Consider the following 13,906-nt stretch of genomic DNA (forward strand, 5'->3'; position numbering starts at 1 on the left):
ACTCAAGAAAGAAGAAAAGCATCGAAAAGACAACCTCAATTGACTCCTAAAGACGAAGAACAACAAAATAGCCAAAATTTGTACATAGAAAGAAATCATAAAGAGCCGAACAGAAATAAATGAAAGAAACAATAGCAAAGATTAATAAAGTAAAAGCTGGTTCTTTGAGAAGATAAAATTGACAAACCTTTAGCCAGACTTATCAAGAAAAAGAGAGAGAAGAATCAAATCAACAAACTGAGAAATGAAAAAGAGGTTACAACAGATAATGCTGAAATACAAAGGATTATAAGAGACTATTATGAACAACTCTATGGGAATAAAATGGATAGCCTGGAAGAAATGGACAGATGCTTAGAAAAGTTCAATCTTCCAAGACTCAACCAGGAAGAAAAAGAAATTTTGAACCACCCAATTACAAGCTCCAAATCGAAGCTGTGATCAAATATTCCCAAAAGACAAAAGCCCAGGACCAGATGGCTTCACAGCTGAATTTCATCAAACATTCAGAGATGAGCAAATGCCTATCCTTCTAAAACTCTTTCAAAAAACTGCAGAGGAAGGAACACTTCCAAACTCATTCTACGAGGCTACCATCACCTTGATACCAAAACCAGACAAAGACCAAATAAGAAAACTACAGGCCAATATCACTGATGAACATAGACGCAAAAATCCTCAGCAAAAGTTTAACAAACAGAATTCAACGACACATCCAAAACCATAATCAAGTTGGGTTGATTCCAGGGATGCAAGGATTCTTCAATATTTGCAAATCAACCAATGTGACAGATCATATTAACCAAAGGAAAGCTAAAAATCATATGATAACCTAAATAGATGCAGAAGAAGCCATTAAAGATTTTTTAAATTATTAAAGTAGAAAAGAAAGTTTAAAAAAAAATAAACTTAAAAATGTGTAAAAAGTTGAAATAACTCAAATGTCCATCAACTGGTGATCGAATAAACAAAACATGCAATGCAAAATTATTTGGCCATCGATGGAATGGAGTTCTTAGACAAGCTGTAACATGCTAGAGCTCAGAAATGATCATGTTAATTAAAAGAAGCCAGGAACAAAAGGCTGGGTATTGCATTATTCTGTTCATGTAAATGCGTATGTCCCAGATTAGGTAATTCTCTAAAAACTGAAAATAGAGTAGTGAGTGCAAGGGCCCAGATGAAGGGGGAAATGGAAAATGTCTGCCAACTGGAGAGTGTTTCCCATTGGAGTGATGAAAATATTCTAGAGTGAGACTGGGGTTATAGTTATTCAACCTATGAATAAGTTACACATCAATGAATTATACAGCTTAACTAGTAAATTCGTGGTACAGATACAACATGTCAATAAATAAAAAGAAATAATTTTTTTAAAAACTACTGAAATTAACTTCTACACCCAGGAATATTATCCTTCAAAAACAAAGGAGAAGGAGATATTCTCATATGAACAAAAAATTGGGGAATTCATTCTCAGCAGATACCTTGTAAGAAACGTTAAAAGAAGTTATTTACAGTGAATTAGATGATATTGAAGAGAAACTATGAGTTAAGAAAGACTGTTATGTTGAAGTTTGACAGAAAACGACAGAATTCTGGAAAGCATTTATCCTTCAATGAAAAGTTAATGGAAAAAATAAACGAAGGCAAATTGAAATGAAGGTTTCTTTTCTTATTATTTATTGGTAAAAGATAAATGCTTGTTTGGGCTTCTCCATCTTTGCTTTTCACCAATTATGAACCCTCATAATTAAAGTGGGTTTCATGTATACAAGATCTATTTTCACTCAGTGGTAAAGAATCCGCCTGCAATGCAGGAGCTGTAGCAGATGCGAATTCCATCTCTGGGTCAGGAAGATCCCCCGCAGGAGAGCATGGCAACCCACTCCGGTATTCTTGCCTGGAGAATCCCCGTGAACAGAAGAGACTGGTGGACATACAGCCCATGGGGTGGCAAAGAGTTGGACACGACTGTGCAAGTAAACACCAGCAGACACATATTCCTAATAGAAGCCCTGAAGATACTAAAAATAGATGAGAAAATTCTCAGCCTAAAGAAAGAAAAACACAAACAAAAAACCTAGACTGTAGAGCTGACTTAGGAAAGGTTTTAGGCAATAACATGTCTCCCAACAGTAGTGTAAACAGTGTGTTCCACACAAGAGAGAGGAGTAATTTTTAAAACTCGCTCAATAGAAAAAACATTGTAGTTACATTCATAAATTAAAGGAAATTAAAATGTCCAGAAAACATAGTATAAAAATCTACTGATCTTTTTATATCTAATTAAGACTGTAAAACTGTAAGGGAATTTTTAAGAAAAAACATCTGTGAAGGTTTAAGCAGCCCCCAATGAAAAAGAGTTGGACACGATTGAGCAAGTGAACTGAACTGAAGCAGCCCCAATGAACGTAATTTTATTTTCTTCTTTCCATAGTCTCAAAATAATTGACAAGAATGAATTTCACTTTAAAACATTTTTCATTTGCAGCAGGATATTTCATATATGAATATAAGATTTTTCATGCTAAAAAGTTTGTACCTTGCAGCAAATATTTTGTTTCACTGATTTTGGCATAAATGAAATCACATTGTATGTCTTTGCCTTGACCATCTTTGTGGCATCACTGTGCATTTAGAATCATCTACTTGAAAGTGTGGACTGTGAAGTCCTCGGGTCACATACTGTTGAAGCCTAGCTAGAAGGATTTTGAGCATTACCTTGCTAGCACATGAAATGAGCGCAGTTGTGCGGTAGTTTGAACACTGTCTGGCATTGTCCTTCTTTGGGACTGAAATGAAAACTGACCTTTTCCAGTCCTATGGCCACTGCCAAGTTTTCCAAACTGGCTGGCGTATTGAGTGCAGCACTTTAACAGTACCATCTTTTAGGATCTGAAAGAACTCAGCTGGAATTTAATCACTGTCAGGGAACATTTAACAGGAGGATTCCTGCATGCCGTTTTCTATTTCTTAAGGACTCTCTGTTCCTTTTCAGTTCCTATTCCAAGAATGAGTAAAGATGCATGCAGTTCTCAGGACTGAGGTCATGGGATGAGACATGCAGTGACTCTTTTCGGCGTCAGTGACCTTCTATGTATTAGACTAGCCATGTGTGGCTATTGATAAAATTTCATCCTGTGTAATAGCTGAGTAGTCATCTTACTAAAGATACATAATCCTGCATTTCTGCTAATAAAGCACCTATACTCCATCAGAGCTTGTGTCCCCGTGTCTCTCTCTCTCTCTTCCCTCAGCTAGCACTCTGGAGCACAGAAACCCATCTTGCTCACTCTGCTGCCCGAGCTTCTAAAACTCTCTCGAGAAGGCACCCGGTGCCTTCGTGAGAGAGGCAAGTCCTGTGTCAAGGACATTATTGGTTCTCTGCGTAAACCAGGGAGTATCAGCCTCTCTCTCTCTTTCACTTTCTTATCATCGCCTCCAGACCGCCAGGTCCCAGTACATTAAAGGACCCCAACAAATCACCTCCACTAACTTTGTTCGCACTGCTGCTTCCTAAGGCCCTCTTGACTCTGCACTCTATGATGTCTAGCTCTAGGTGAGTGATCACATCATCGTGGTTATCCAGGTTATTAAGATTTTTTTTGACAGTTTTTCTGTGTATTCTTGCTACCTCTTCCTAATCTCTTCTGCTTTAGGTAGGCCCATAACGTTTCTGTCCTTTATTGTGCCTGTCTTGGCATGAAATGTTCCCTTGGCATTTCTCATTTTCTTGAAGAGATCTCTAGTCTCTCCCATTCTATTGTTTTCCTCTGTTTTTTTGCATTATTCAAATCCCTTGTGATTATACATTGGAAGTGGCAAATAAATTCAAGGTTCCATAGAATAGCAAGGAGAGAGAAGGCCTTCTTAGGTGAGCCACTAGGGAAGCCCCTTATCTACTAAAAGGGATTTCTCAGTGAGATCACTATGCGCTCAGTCCCCTCCTATGGGCACTATGTCATAGGGCCTCCTCCCCTTCCCAGCTGGGGGTCACCGTGTGCTACTCTCAGCGCCCATGGGGAGGGGGCACCCCAGCCTCTCCCATGGGGAAGGCCACAGACCCGAGAACCAGGTGTGTCTCCCTGAGGATGTCATTGTACAAATCATGCACTCACCTTTATTCAGCACCTCACACCCTGCATTCGCTGAGAGACACACGGAGGACCGAGGAGACCATGGACCCTGCCACCTGGCCCCACCTCGGCAGTCACCCACATTCAGTGGACGGGCGGACGTATTACCAGCCCCGCAGGAGAGAACTGAGAATAGCCACCGCAACGCCCAGCTCCTCAACACACTTGCCGGCAGCTCCGAGGAGGCGTTCGGTTCCGGCCGGTGACGTCACAGGACGTGACTGAGACGCAGCCTCCGCGACGCCCAGCTTCACCCATGCGCCGTCCCTCAGCCCTGAGCACCTTCGGGTTCAGCCCAGTCACATCACAAGATGCGAACGTGGAGCGGCCTCCAATATGCCCAGCTCCTCAGGGCGCCCTCCGTCAGCCGCGAGGCGGTTTCCGGTTCAGGCCGGTAACGTCACAGAACGTGACTGAGATGCAACCTCTGCAACGTCCAGCTCCACCCATGCGCCATCCTCTCAGCCCCGAAGCAGCTTCCGGTTCCGGCCAGTTACGTCACAGGACGTGACTGAGATGCAGCCTCCGCGACGCCCAGCTCCACTCGTGCACCATCCCTCAGCCCCGAAGCAGCTTCCGGTTCAGCCCAGTGACATCACAGGATGCGAACGAGGAGCGATGCCCAGCTCCTGCGCGTGCTGTCTGGCAGTCGCGAGGCGGCTTCCGGTTCAGGCCGGTAACGTCACAGGACGTGACTGAGACGCAGCCTCCGCGGTGCCCAGCTCCTCAGCGCGCCGTCCCTCAGCCCCAAAGCAGCTTCCGGTTCAACCCGAAAACGTCGCCAAGAAAGCCGTCGGCCCAGATGAAGTCGCCTGCGATGGTGTTGGTACAGCCGGCTGGCGACCCCGGGCACTGGCCCCGCACCCATGCAAAGGTAGGGGAGCCCCCACTGGGTCAGCTTCTCCAGGGACCAGGCCGGGGGGACGCGGTCAAACTCCAGGTTCTCTGTGAGGTTGATGCAGGCCACGGACAGCCTGCCTGGGGCAAGAGAGGGGTTGCTGTTCATGGTGCCGGCTGTGGGGTCAGCCGCCCACCTGTGCAGTCACTAACCCACGGAGTCACGTGGCCAGCCGAACCATATGGTCACCGACTCACATGGTCACCCACCCACGGGGTCACTACCCCATGCGGTGATCCCTCCACGTGGCCACCAACCCACGTGGTCACCCCCACATGGGGTCAGTAACCTGAGAGGTCATGCAGTCACCTGTCCACATGTTTACCCACTCACACCGACAGCCGCCCACGCGGTCACCCACTCACCGGGTCAGCAACTCACATGGTAACGCACCCTGCAGTCAGCAACTCAAACCGGTCACCCAGCCACACGGTTACCCACCCACGCAGTCACCAACCCACACGGTCTCCCGCCCATGTGACCAGTAACCCATTGGGTCACCCACCAACGCAGTCACCCACCTGTGCGACCCCTAACCCATGGAGTCACCTGCCCACGCAGTCACCAAGCTGTGCCATCACCCACCCAGACTCTGGCCTCCGCAGCGGTCAGAGATTCAGATGTCCGACAGAGACCAAAGTTCGGACAGCAGGGGCTCACGTGGGTGTTGACTCATGAATTTCTCGTGTTTCAGAGGGAAGGCAGGCTGGACAGTGACCCCAAAGATGTCCACGTCCTGGCCCCGTGTGGTGGACACAATAATGTCCGCACGGATGGTCACATCCTGTCTACATCCTGACCCCCTGTGGTGGACGCAAACGTCCCCAAGGATGTCCACACCCTGCTCCCCATGTGGTGAACAGAATAAAGTCCCCCAATATGTCCTGTTCCATTTGTTCACTTGAACCCAAAGCCAGCCCCGTGCGCAAGGACATGCGTGTGACCAGGTGTCCCGGTGTGAAGGCGGCACTCAGCTGGGTGCCTGCAGCTCTTCACGTGATCCAGGTATTGGATGAGGTCTCGGGGCTTCACCTGGTTCCCCCACCGATAGGGGATACGGGGCCACAGTTCTGCATGCTGACTCATGGATGCCTCGTCCTTGTACGACAGGATGACCTGCTGGCCCTGGGACCACAGCTGGTGCAGAGTCGGCACCTCCTTGGGGGAAAATCATCTGACTGCCCGTGAGACGTGTGCACAGGGGTGATTGGGGTGCCTTGTGACACGATGTGTCAGTTATCGGGGGTGTCCGAGAAGCTACAGTGATGTGTAGATTATTAGGGTGTCTATGATCAGTGATGGGCTGGTTGTTGGGTTCTCTGTGAGAAGAGGCAGTCATGGGTGGATTATTGGCATGTCTGAGTAGAGACATAGTGAGTAGATTACTGGGGTGTCTGAGTGGAGACGGTGATGTGTGGGTTATTGGGGTGTCTTGAGCAGTGATTGGCAGATTTTTGGGGTGTTTGAGTAGAGACAGTGATGGGTAGATTACTTGAGTGTCTTGAGAAGGGATGGGTCGATTATTGGGGTGCCTGAGTGGAAACAGTGGTGGGTGGATTATTGGAGTTTCTGATAGGAAATGGCAGGTGGATTACTGGGGCATCTTGAGGTGTGATTGATGGGTTTTGGGGGTGTCTGAATAGAGAGCAGGCAGGGTGGATTATTGGGAGTGTCTGTGACCATTGATGGGCTGGTTTTTGCGGGTGTTTGGAGACAGTGGTGGGTGGATTACTGGGGTTCCATGAACGGCATCACCTGGTGCCTGACTCAGCCTCATGTGAGCGGATAGTCTGATTACAGTGAAGCCTAGTGTTTCCACCGCCCCCACTGCCAAGAGCATGGGGAGCCTGTGGGCCCTGCTTACCCCACGGGGACACAGCATGTCCCCAAACATGTTCTTGATGCAGCCCATCAGGTCCTCGTGCAGGTCCTCCATCATGCCCTCGAAGTTCCTGCACGCCAGGATAACCACCTCCTGGGGGTGGTTCTCCAGCCACTCCAAGATCTCCATGAGGGCGTTCTGAGTGGGGGTGGAGGAGAAGGGCCTTGTAGTGAGAGACAGAGGGGCGTGGGTGGGGACTTCCCCCAGCACAGCCACTCTACAGACGGGTTGGGGGGTCCTGACGCACAAAGAGGTAAAGCATGGCGCCTGCTCCCAAGGGACTGAGCCTCGCCTGAGTGGCAGTGGGGAGCCGTGGCATTACTCTGGTGTGTGTGTGTGTGTTTGTGTGTGTATGTACACAGTCCTGTAGGTACAGGTGCACACGCAGGTGTGCATGTGTTCAGGATCTATGTGTGCACAGAGGCAGAGAGCAGTGCTTATAATACTGTGTGAAGTCTGTACTCCAGGGAGCATGCGAGGCCCAGGACGGAACCTCCAGACCCCAAGGGTCATTAGGTTCTGTAGTGGGGGCACCAGGGCCTGAGGTCAGAGTGAGACATTAAGTGAGTTGGCCAGCAGCCGAGAGAATGGACTGAACATCCCAAAACTGGACCCAGGAAAAGACATGTCAGGGACCTGGTATAGCCAAATTCCGGGAGACACCCCAGAGGCCAGGGGTACAGGTGTGAGTTCAGAAACACAAGTTGGTCGGGAATTCTGAGTGACTGATGCCAGAGGTCAGCCCTCTCCTGCCTGGAGTGGACCTGTGTTGTCCCTTTAGAGGTCAGCCTCTCCTGCCTGGAGTGACCGTGTGCCCGTCCGAGTGGACGTGTGCCCATCCCCTCAGAGGCCCTCCCACTCTTGCCTGCACCAGACGTGGCTGTCCCTGGCTGGCAGACCCCCACCGTCCATACCGCTGGCCCCCACCCCCAACTCCATGAGGGCCGTCATGTACACCATGTGGCCAGAGTGCAGGTTCCTCTCGGTGCCCTCCTCCACGTGCGCCATCTGCAGGTCCTCACGCCGGCATCCAGCTGTTCCGTGATACTCAGTGCCTGCACACAGAGGTCGGTCACCTTTGCTGGGCACAGGGGGCGTCCCCCGACTCAGGGGCTGGGCATGCACTGAGGATGCCCAACTGAGGGCCACATCGTCCACTGTGAAATCAACAGTGTTGGTGCTGCCGGGTTTCAGGCCCTGCTTCTGGGAACAAGGTCTCCTGGGTCACTGCTGGTGTGGAGCACAGAGCCCGGGTCCAGATTGTGGTCTTGAGCGGGGGATGTTCCTGCAGAGTCCAGCCTCACCCGCCTCTCAGGCAGTCCCTGGGTGGAAGCTCCCTGTGGGTTTAACAGACCTGGCTCCATGCCACCCAAGCTGGACCCTTGGACATGAGGACAGCCAAGACCCACAGAGGTCTGTGCCCACCCCCACAAACAGCACTAGGAAAGACAAGAAGGAATCAAGGGGAGAGAAGCAAAGGAAGAAACATGTGTCCACCACACACATAAGACAGGGAAAAGCAAAAAAATAACTGTAACATAAATTGAAAAGTGAAAGTTGCTCAGTTGTTTCCAACTCTTTTCGATCCGATGGGCTGTAGCCCTCCAGACCCCTCTGTCCATGGAATTATCAGGCATGATTACTGGAGTGGGTTGCCATTCCCTTCTTCAGATCTTCCCAACCCAGGAATCAACCCTACATCACCCACATTGCAAGCAGATTCTTTGCCAGCTGAGCCACCAGGGAAGCCCTAACATAAATTCGGAGCAGAAAACGTACTGTGTCCTCTACAATGAGCCATGATGGAAAAAGAAAAAAACGTAAGGATACAAAAATGGGAAAGTAAATAATAGATTCTATCAAAAATAAAACAGAAAGTAAAGCTAATATTAACATAAACTAGTAGCAGAAAACGGTACTGTGTTCTCTACACAGAGTCATAATGGAAAAACAAAACTATATAAGCATAAAAAATGTGAAAGGAAGTCACAGCCCCCACCAATCCAAATTAAAAGAAAAGCAAAGACTCATAGGAATATTGTCAGCTACACACAGGCACTTGCCATCCACCTCTACAAGGATTAAATGAAGTGCTCCTTGAAACGCTAATCTTCAACACCGACTCAAAGAACACCACCCGTGCCCCCCACCCGCACACACCCAGGTCTCTTTGGCAGCCATACCACTTGAGACCACGGCACCGAGGTCCCCCCGGATGGATGGACCCTGCCCTGGAGGGAGGCAGAACAGAGGGACCCAGCACCAAGGGACCCTCAGAGCAGAGGGACCCCAGTCCTGCAGGACCCCCGGGCTCTGGTGGCCCCCCTCCTGCTCACTCCCTCCTCTGGGTGTGAGCTCTTAAGGCCAGGCTGCAGGCACCTGATGCAAGCAGGAATGTAGTTTGTGCACATTCCAGCCCTGGCTCTCTGCCTGTCAGCTCCCCTGAGGAGGATTCCAGCAAGCTGGAACCTCCCAGGAGGAAGCAGTTACACAAGGCAATAGCTGTGCTTGACAGCCCCTTGTCCTCTTGGGAGGACCAGCCTGGGAGCAGAAAATCCAGGAATCTGAGTGCCCCTCAAGTGTGGGTACAGGAAGGTGGGGTCCATCTGTCCCTTCCAGTGGGCCCCTGCTTCTGCAGGCACCTGGGCCCAGGTGGGTTGTCTACCCTGTCCTGCATCCACCCCCTGGCTAACCTGTGTGCCAGTGACAGGACCGCTGTCAATTGGGTGCCCCCTCCCCACAGAGAGGTCCCTCACCATTGACTCCTCTCCATCCTCCACAGTGACTGCCTCCCACCCCGGCTTCTCTCCACCCCAGGAAACCCCCGATCCACCCTGGGGAAGCCCTCGAGGGGAAGGGTGTGAGTGTTTGCATGTGATGTCAGTCGCTTCAGTCGTCTCGACTCTCTGTGACCCCATGGATTGTAGCCTGCCAGGCTCCTCTATCCGTGGGATTTCCCAGGTGAGACTACTCCAGTGGGGCACCATTTTCTCCTCCGGGGGATCTTCCCGGCCCAGGGATCAAACCCAGGTCCCCTGCATTGCAGGCTGATTCTTTACCATCTGAGCCACCAAAAAGTCTCCCTGGAGGGGGTGTAGGGGTGCAAACGCAAACCCACCTCAGACGACATGGGAACTCAGCTATTGCTTATCTGGGACCAGGAAGGAGCTCTGGTGTCAGGTCAGCTGCACAGAGGGTGGGACCCAGCCTCCCCCTTCCCCTCCCAGCTCCCCCAGGCTCTGTGTCTTCAGATGGTGATGCTCTTAGTCCAGGGGCCCCCGTTCTGGCTTCAGGCTGGTTCCACAGTAAAGCTGTGTCCTTTCCTACCTTGCTGGGAGTTGCTCTGGGTGGGGAAGATCTCCTGGAGGAGGGCATGGCAACCCACTCCAGTATTCTTGCCTTCAGAATCCCATGGACAGAGAAGCCAGGCTGACTACAGTCCATGGGGTCGCAATGAGTCAGATATGACTGAGCAACTAAACCACAATTCTGCTTTACAGCAGGTTTGTTCTTAACCCCGTTTCCCCACCGGGGATAAGGACACTGTCCCCTGTGGGTGACACTAGCTGCTGGAGCTGGGTCCAGGGCCCGGGAGTGCCTGCAGACCCTCATCTGGGTGGTGGGCCACTTGAGTACCACGGGCAGGGTGGCACATGGCAGCACTTTGCCCAGAAGCTGCAGCAGCCTTGCCTCCTTGTGAGAGATGGGTGACTTCTTGTTCAGGCAGTATGTCATCCTGCGGTGGCTGCCTGCAGGGAAACCAGGCGGGGGACATGTCACCCCCTCAGCCTGTCAACTGTGCCCCCAAGCCCCCCTAAGGATGCACAGCTATAGCGCTGGGGGCACAGGGGAGTACCGAAAGTCGTATCCACTGAGTCCTGGGCACTGAATCTTGTCTCGAAATGGGGTCTCTGCAGATGCGAGAAAGAGAAGAGCAATTTATATTAGGAATCCCTTTTTTGGACAGGAAAGGCTTACGATGGCTTTTGATTTTCTGGTTTGTTGTTTCCCAAGTGGTGCTGTTAGCAAAGAGCCTGCTTGCCAAAGCAGGAGGCATAAAAGATTCAGGGGTGATCCCTGGGTTGGGAAGATCTCCAGGGAAGGGAATGCCAACCCACTCCATTATTCTTGCCTGGAAAATCCCATGGAGAGAGGAGCCTGGCTGGTACAGTCCATGGGGTTGCAGAGAGTCAGACACGACTGAGCACAGACAGACCCTCCCTAGTTACAGGTACTTTGAAGTTATTCATAGTATTGTCAGGCTCTTTATGACGCCAGTGTTGTGGTCATTTATTAATGGTCATTTCTGTGCGGTTTCATTTATTCTTTTTCCTTTTAAATCTGTGTGATCTGTTTCAGAGACAGTGTGGAGAGGTTTACACTTTACCAGTCACCTGGGGACAATCCAGAAATCCTTCCCTTCTGTCTCTGAAAATAGGTTTGGACTAGCTTTCTTTTGTTTTTAGTTGTTTTTTTTTTTCCCATATAAATGTATTTATTGTCATTGGAGGCTAATGACTTTACAGTTTTGTATCGTTTTTGCATACAGCGACATGAATCTGCCATGGGTGTACACGTGTTCCCCAACCTGAGCTCCCCTCCAACCTCCTTCCCCTGCCATCCCTCTATCCTGTATCATGCAAAGAACCTGGAATGGCGATTTGTTTCCCATATGATAATTTACATGTTTCAATGCCATTCTCCCAAATCATCCCACCCTCGCCCTCTCCCACGGAGTCCAAAAGACATTTCTATAAATCTGTGTCTCTTTTGCTGTCTCGCATACAGGGTTATCGTACCATGTTTCTAAATTCCATATATATATGCGTTAGTATCCTGTAACTTTTTAAAAATTTATTCTCAGGGTCACGTGATGGGAAAGAGGATTTACTAGTTCATAATATAATTTGATTTGATGATGTTATGGAAGAGTGGTTGGATGGATGAATGGATGGTGGGTGGGTGGATGGATCAATCAGTGGATGGGTGGATGATGGACTGGTCAGTGGATGGATGGATGGGTGATGGATGGATAGATTTATGGATGGATGGGTGGGTGGTTAGATGGGTGGGTGTGTGGATGGATAGGTGAGTGGGTGGATGGACAGATAGATGAGTGGATGGGTGGGTGTGTGGGTGGATGCATGGATAGGTGGGTCAGCAGCATGTGGTCCATGCACACAGTGATGTATGACACACCCTGAAAAGGAGTAAGGTTCTGACACAGGCTACATCGTGGATGGACCTTGAACACACGATGGTCAGTGTGAGAAGCAGACACAGAAGGACACATTTTACGTGTCCATTTATAAGAGAGGTCCAGAACAGGCAAATGTACAAAGACAGAAGCAGATGAGTGGTGCCCGGGCTTGGGGGAGAGGCATCACGAGTTATTATGTAAGGGGTACAGGAAGGAGAGGGGCCAAGGCCTGAAGACTCGGAAGCTTCCTCCTTGTGGGGCCCCCACAGCCTTCCCCATGGGGAAGCACTCGGAAGTACTAGGAAACTGGGTCCATGGTTCCCTGTCTGCTCCACCCCCTCAAGGGAAGGGCCGGGTGGGGGCCCCTCGTCCCGGGGGGAGTGGAGTCGCTGGCATAGAACCCCACAGCTGTCGAGAGGGTGAGAAAGAGTCTAAAGCTGCCTTCCATAGAAAGTAGCACTACCTGTTTGTCCAACTGTCCATGTGCGTTCCCAGTGGGTAGTGCCCAGGGTCACAGCCAGGGCAGGGCCCAGTGTCTGCACGGCCATAGGGGCGCTTGTGGAGAATGGGGCGCATTTGCACCTTGAGCAGGGTGCTGTCTAGCAGGGACCCTCCCCTCCAAAGCCACGGTGTCTGGTGAACAACCCTCTGATGACCTGAGCACAGCAGTGTCACCCTGGAAGTGCCCGCTTGCCTGGTCACCACCGGGCATCCCCAAGTCAAGATGCCCGCCCATGGCTGAGCTTTGCAGCATTTTTTGCAACCAAACTGGCTGGAGTCAGAGGTTCCTCATTTTAATTAGATAGTTCGGTACCACTTATTGAGTTGTTTGGGGGCGGGTGGCCCCCTTAAACTTTGGGCCCTCCAGGCTCAAGTGCAGAAGGTGCCGCACAAGCTCTGATGGAAAATATGGGTGGAAAGGTGAGGAACCTGAAGTTCCCAGGGCTGCCCTGGAGTAGGACAGAATGGCTGAGAAGGCACAACCCCCCCCTCCAAGGTGGTTGGCATGTGTCCTGAAGGCAGGCTCTTGGGGGTTCTTGTACCTTGCGGGTTGATTGGTATAAAGTGGACAGACAAGGGAAGGTGCTGGTGTGTGTATGTGTGTGTCTGCAGTGTGTGTGTGTGTGTGTGTTCAGTGTGCCTGTATGTGTGCGTCTTTGGCACTGAGGCTTCCCACACTCGGACCCGTCTGGCAGCCACATCCCCACAGAGCCGAGCCTGCGGGGCCTCACCTGGGATGGAGAGGTGGTGCGGGGGCACGTCCCAGAGCCGAGAACTCAGTGCTGACATCCAGTCCGCGTTCACCTTGGTGGCACAGGAGGGAGCCGGGCGAGCTCACCTGCCAGCCCATCGGAGGCTGAGCCTGGGAGATCTGGGGGAGGAAATGGGGCTTTGCATAATTAAAACAGGACCTGCAGAAGACCCAGTGCTGGCGGTGCAGAGGCGTGGCTCTGAGAAACCAGTATCTGCGGACTTCTCTCCAAGAGAAAGGAGGATGGGGTGGTGGAGAGGGGAGAAGAGCTCTACAGTAATAGTTCCTCCCTGCAGTATTAGCTCCTCTCTGTTGTCATAGTAACAGTTTCCCCTATGGGGTAACAGTTGTCTAGAGTTCTCCTTTATCGTCTTGGAGTAATAGTTCTCGTTTATTGTCATAGTCTTCCACTCCACACCCTAATAGTCCTGACTCTATTGTCATACTTCACTTTCTGTTTTCATAGTCCCCCCTCTGCCGTAAAAGTCTCTCCTCTACTGAAATGACCCCCCTCTAATGTCATAGTCCTCCTATA

At 50.4% G+C, this 13,906-nt stretch overlaps 1 pseudogene; it reads right to left on the reverse strand.

The window, feature by feature from the left end:
• Positions 1 to 4,880: 4,880 nt before the first annotated feature.
• LOC129557974 (PI-PLC X domain-containing protein 1-like) lies at positions 4,881 to 13,470 on the reverse strand (annotated as a pseudogene).
• Positions 13,471 to 13,906: the final 436 nt, after the last annotated feature.

Source organism: Moschus berezovskii, chromosome Y (assembly GCF_049115385.1).
Source record: "Moschus berezovskii isolate FMDL1 chromosome Y, NW_MosBer_1.0, whole genome shotgun sequence".
Lineage (NCBI taxonomy): Eukaryota > Metazoa > Chordata > Mammalia > Artiodactyla > Moschidae > Moschus > Moschus berezovskii.